Source organism: Chiloscyllium plagiosum, unplaced genomic scaffold, assembly GCF_037043375.1.
Source record: "Chiloscyllium plagiosum isolate Xiang-an unplaced genomic scaffold, Cpla_swu_hap1 HiC_scaffold_48, whole genome shotgun sequence".
Lineage (NCBI taxonomy): Eukaryota > Metazoa > Chordata > Chondrichthyes > Orectolobiformes > Hemiscylliidae > Chiloscyllium > Chiloscyllium plagiosum.
In genome coordinates this window covers 26217247-26223246 of record NW_028270186.1, presented here as the reverse complement: position 1 = coordinate 26223246, position 6000 = coordinate 26217247, and positions in this window count along the sequence as shown.

Here is a 6000-nt window from a genome sequence, read left to right as displayed (position 1 = left end):
GTGAGATTGGGGAATAGGACATGGGAGAGTTGAGGCTCAAAAAAAAAAAATTGATATGAGGCCTGGAAAGCTGCAGACTCCCCAAATAGAAACTGAGGTGTTGTGCTTCCAGCATGTGCTGAGGTTCGCTGCAACTCTTCTTGAAGACAGAACTTGGATGTTCTGCAGTGTGGTCACTCAGTCCAAACTTCGTTTCCCAAAATAGTAGAAATCACATTGCGAGCAGTGATTGCAGTGGAGTGGATTGCGTAAAGTGCAGTTCATGTTTTGGGCGTGTTGGGCCTTTGGAAACAGAGGAGAGAAGACGTCAATGGACAGGTGAGGAGAGACAACAAGCAAAAGGAGATATTATTACAGAAATCATAAGGACAAGAAACCTAACAAAAAGCACTTCACCTGAATGCTCATCGCATTTGTAACATGGTTGAAGAACTAATGGCACAAATCAACACGAATGAAAATGATTTAATAGACATTAGAGAGACACGTCAAAACGATGGCCACGACTGCGTGTTCAATATCCAGGAGTCCTAGATTACTTGGAAGGTCAGACAGCAGTGTAAAGAAGATGGTGTCTCTCTGTTATACAAGGCCGACATCAGGGCAGTGTGGAGAGACGCTATAAGTTCGATGGAGAATCAGTTTGAATTAATTTGCGTGGAAAGAAGAAATTCTCTGAAGAAAAAGTCACTGATAGGTGCAGTCTCTAGGCCAGTAAATAATAACATCACACTGGTGAAGGGAATAAACAAAGAAATCAGCGATGCCTGTAAACATGGGTCGGCTATTATCATTAGGGATTTTATTCTATATGTAGCTTGGTTGAAGCAGCTCAGTCACAGTACCTTTGAGGAGGAGTTCGTTGAGTGTACCCGTGATAGTCTTCTTGAACAGTATGCAATGGAACCGACGTGAGATTAAGCGATCTGGTCCTGCGTATTGGAACAGAAATAATTAATGATCTCATAGTTAGGGATCCTCTTGGAATGAGTGATCACAGTATGGCAGAACTTGGAATTCAGATTGGGAGTGTGAAGATAAAATCCAATACCAGGGTCCTGTGCATGTGCAGGGGCACAACAGTAGAACGAGAGAGCACCTGGCTAAAATAGACTGGAAACAAAGGTTATATGGTGTGACAGATATCGAGCAGTGGAGGACTTCCATCAAAGATTTTTTTGTACAAGTGCTCAGCAAAAGTATATTCCAGTGAAAAGGAAGAACTGTAAGTAAAGAGATAATCTGCCCTGCGTGTCTGAGGAAATAAGGGAGGCTATCAAAGTGAAAGAGAAGGCATTCCAAACGGCAAAGAATAGTATGAAACTGGAAGATTGGGAAAATATTAAAGATGAGGAAAAATAACTAGTAAAGAATACAAAGACGGATAGCAAAAGTTCCTATATAAATATAAAAAGAAAAAAGAGTGGCTCAACTAAAGTTTGGTAATTTTGAGGATGAGACGGGGCACTTAGTTATGTGATGTGATGAAATGGCTGAGGCATTGAACAGGTATATTGTGTCAGTCTTCACAGTGGAGGATACTAATAACATGCCAGTAAGTGGCAAAGAGACAAATGTAGGTGAGGACTTGGAAACAAACATTATTACGGAAGAGGTAGTGTCAGGCAAGCTAATGGAGCTGAGGATGGACAAGTCTCCTGGCCGTGAGGGAATGCATCTCAGTGTATTAAAGGAGATGGCGGGAGAAACAGCAAGTGCACTAGTGGCAATTTTCAAATTCACTAGGCTGCGTGTCAGTCCCAGCAGATTGGAAAAAAAAACTAGTGTGACACCACTGTTTAAAAATCGAGATGGATAAAACATTGGGAATTATTGATCAGTTAGCTTAAGTTCTGCAGTGGGGAAGATGCTTGAGTGTATTATCAAGGAAGAAATAGCAGGGCATCGCGATAGAAATTGGACAGATGTAACGTAGGTTCCTGAAGGTTCAAACAGAGATGCTATGTTGCAGCTGTACAAGGTGCTGGTGAGGCTATCCTTGGTGTACTGTGTGCACTTTTGTTCCCCTTACTTGAGAACGAACGTACTGGCACTTCTGGGGAAGGGGTGCACAGGAGGTTCATTGGGTTGATTCCGGTGTTGAGGGGGTTAGCCTATAAAGAGAGACTGCATACATTAGGATTATTTTCTTTGGAATTTAGAAAAATGAGGGGGCAATCTTACTGAAACATAAAACATTGAACAGAATAGATTAGAGAGAATTATAAAGGATGCATCCACTTGTGGGTGAAATTTGGACAGGAGGGCATAGCCACAGGATTAGAGGGAGCAGATTTAGGACTGAGTTCAGAAGGACCTTCTTCACCCAGACGGATGTTCATATATGGAATACCTTGCCCAGCGAAGAAGTTGACGCTAGTGCAACAAATTTTTTTGAAGAGCGATACTTCTTTTGAACAATAAATGGAATAAGGGATACAGTGAGAGGGCGCCTAAGCGTATTTGAGTCTTTAGAAAGATCAGCAATGATGTCATTGAACGGCGGAGTAGGCTTGAAGGGTCGGACAGTCTATTCCTGCTCGGGTTTTTAGGCTCTATGAATTTATGTGTCAGAAAAGCAGCTATGCAGGGGGAAGACTCGATGGGGCCAGTTGGTTCAGGTGTTGGGAGTGAGGCAGAGAGCAACAGAGTTTTCTGCAGGGAATGGTCCCTGTGGATGGTGGACAGGGACTGAAGAGGGATATATGTCTGATGATGGTATCTCTCTAGACGTGGTCGAAATTTAAAAAAAAATCGATGGTCACTTGAATCACCACTGCGAATACATTAGCCAACTTTTATAGGTGCGCCATTGAGATTATTATGTCTGGATGTATCAGTACCTGGTATGGCATCTGTACCATTCAAGATCGGAGATGTCTACAGCGAGTGCTGAATTCGGCCCGGACAATCACAAAGGCCAACCTAGTATATGTTTACATATTATTTATACATCTATGCTACTTAACACTGAGATCTGTTTATATTGATCGCAAGATAAAGCTTTTCACTGTGCCTCAGTGCACGTGACAATAAATTCAATTCAATTCAATTAAATTGTGTAATGTCGACGCGATGGATTTTTGGAGCAGCTTGTGGTGGAGCCAAGTAGGGAACAGGCAATACTGGATTTCGAGTTGTCCAATGAGGCAGACGTGACAAGGGAGGTGAACATGAAGGAACCCTTAGGAAGCGGTGATGATAACATGATTGAATTTACCCTGTAATTTGAGAGGGAGAATATCCAGTCAGAAGTAACGGTACTAAAGTTGAATAAAGGCAATTGCAGAGGCATGAGGTAGAAGCTGGATGAAATTGGTGAGAAAGGAACCTAGCAAGAAAGCAGGAAAGTGGAAGTGCAATGGCAGGACTGTCTGAGCGTAATTTAGCAGACACATCAGAGACACATCCTGTGGAAATTGAGGTATGTTGCAGGGTGGTTGAGGCAACCATGACTGACTCAGGAAGTCATCGATAGCATAAAAGCAAAAGAGAAAGTATATAATGTGGCGAAGGGCAGTGGGTAATCAGAGCATTGGGAAGCTCACAAGACCCACAAAGGGCAATAACAAAACAAATGAGTAGGGAGAAGATTAAATGTAAAGTAACTACTAATATAAAGGAAGACTGCAGTTATTTCTTTATTCATATAAATGCAAAAGAGAGGTAGAAGTGGACAACAAGCCACTGGAAAATGACACTTGACAGACAGTAGTGGGGAACAAGGAAATATTTGAGGAACTGAAAAATTACATTGTGCCAGTCTTCACAGTGGAAGACATGAGTTTTACCCAAACATATAAGAGAATGGGGGAACAGATGTGAGTCTAGCGGTCATCATTGAGAAAGTGCAAGAAACACTGAATGGTCTGAAGGTGGATAAATCGTCTGGATCAGATGGAGTACCCTCCAGAGTTATAAGGTAGACAACTGAAGAAATAGTGGATACGTTAGTGGAGAACTTTCAGGAATCGGTAGAATCAGGAAGGGTGCTACAGGACCAAAACATCACAAACGTGACACCCCATTTTAAAAATAAACCACACAAAAGCTGGAAAATTACAGACCAATCAGCCGAGTCTTGGTTGTGGATAAGGTCCTGGAATCCATTGCGTTGAAAGAAATTTCTGAATACTTGTAAGTGTCTGTCAAAATAACGCAAAGTCAGCATGGTTTCATCAAGGGGAAGACATGCTTGACAAATCTGGAAGATTTCCTCTTTGAAGAAGTAACAAGGAAGGTAGACCAAGGAGAGCCAATGGGTGTTATGTGTCTGGACTTTATGAAGGCCTTTGATATTTGCCGCACATGAGGCTACCGAATAAGATAAGGGCCCATGATGTCAGTGGCAAGGCGCGCTCACAGGACTGAATGCAGTGATTAGGAACAAAAGAATCCTTCTCAAGATGGCAGCTGGTGACAAGTGGCGTTCCTCAAGGCTGTGTTTGGACCACAACTTGTCATTGTCTCCATTAGCGATCTAGATAAAATACCTGAGGGCAATGTGTGTCAATTTGCAGACAATGCAAAGACAGAAGGACAGTTGGCATGAGAAGGCGGGGATGCTGCAGAAGGATATGGACATGTAGGGCGAGTCGGAAATTACATGGCAGATGGAGCAAACTGTGGGAAAGTGTGAGACTATGCACTTTGGCAGGAAGAATAAAGATACGGACTATTGTCGAAATGGGGCGAAAGTTCACATGTCTGGAGTGCAAAGATACTTGAGAGACTTAGCCCAGGATTCTCTCAAGGTGAACTTGCAGGTCGAATCTGTAGTTAGGAAGATAATTGCAATGATGACATTTATTTTTGGAATACTTGAATATAAAAGCAGGGATGCACTTCCGAGGCTCTATAAGGGCCCAGTCAGACCACATCTGGATTACTGTGCGCACGTTTGGTCCTCAAATTTCAGGAAGGGTGCACTGGTCCTGGGGTGTGTTCAGAGGTGATTCACGATTATGGTCCCAGGAATGAAAAGCTTGACACATGAGGAACGTTTGAGGACTCTGGGTCTATACCCACGAAGTTCAGAAGGATAAGAGGAAGTCTAATTGGTACTTATAGAATCGTGAATGGCCTGGACAGAGTGGATGCTGGGAAGGTGTTTCCATTTTTAGTAGAGACTAGAACCGAAAGGCACGGCCTTGTAGAAAAGGGAAGACATTTGTGAAAAGTAATAAGAGACACTTATCCAGGTAGGAAGTGGTGAATGTATGGAATTCATTAACAGATAAGGCTGTGAAAGCCAGGTGTTTGATTGTATGTAAGACTGAGATATGTAGCAGAGTGGTTGCCAAGGGGATCAAGGGTTCCCAGGAGAATTGGCTTTAGAAAGATATCTGCCATGATTTAATGGCAGAGCAGACTCACTGCGCTGAATGGTTTAATTCCTGCTCCTATTGTCTTATGGACTTATGCATCTAATGACTCCATCTGCAGGTTCCCCTCCAAGGAACCTGCCAGCCAGACTTGGGGCATTGTCAGCGAAGATCTGATTGAGTTCTGACCCAGACTTGAGCGGCAACATGGTCTATTTCAGCCCTCCATCCTTTATTTTATCATTCCTCCGAAAAAAAAGATTAATGCAATGACCAGACTTGTGGCCGGTCCTCTGACTCTTCTCTGAAAAGGCAGTTGCTAAAGTTCTAGCATCACTTCTCTGCTCTTATATTCCCAACTCCGGTCAAGAACAGAATGTATCTCTAAGCCCTCGAGACCACTTGATCCCTTGTGCATTCACCTTCAGAAATTCGTGAAAGCCTACTCCAATTTCACTTTTTGTGATAGGGCGTTGCATAGTGTTGTGGAACACGGTGGCCGGGGATGCAGGTACATAATTCTTTTTCGTTTGTTTCACATATAGACAGAATGGTTAAAAAATGTAATCTTGCCTTCCTTGCTCAGTCCTTTGAGCGTAGGAGTTGGTACATTATGTTGAAGTTGAATAGGACATTGGGTGAGGCGTCTTCTTGAATACTGCGTCCAATTCTTGTC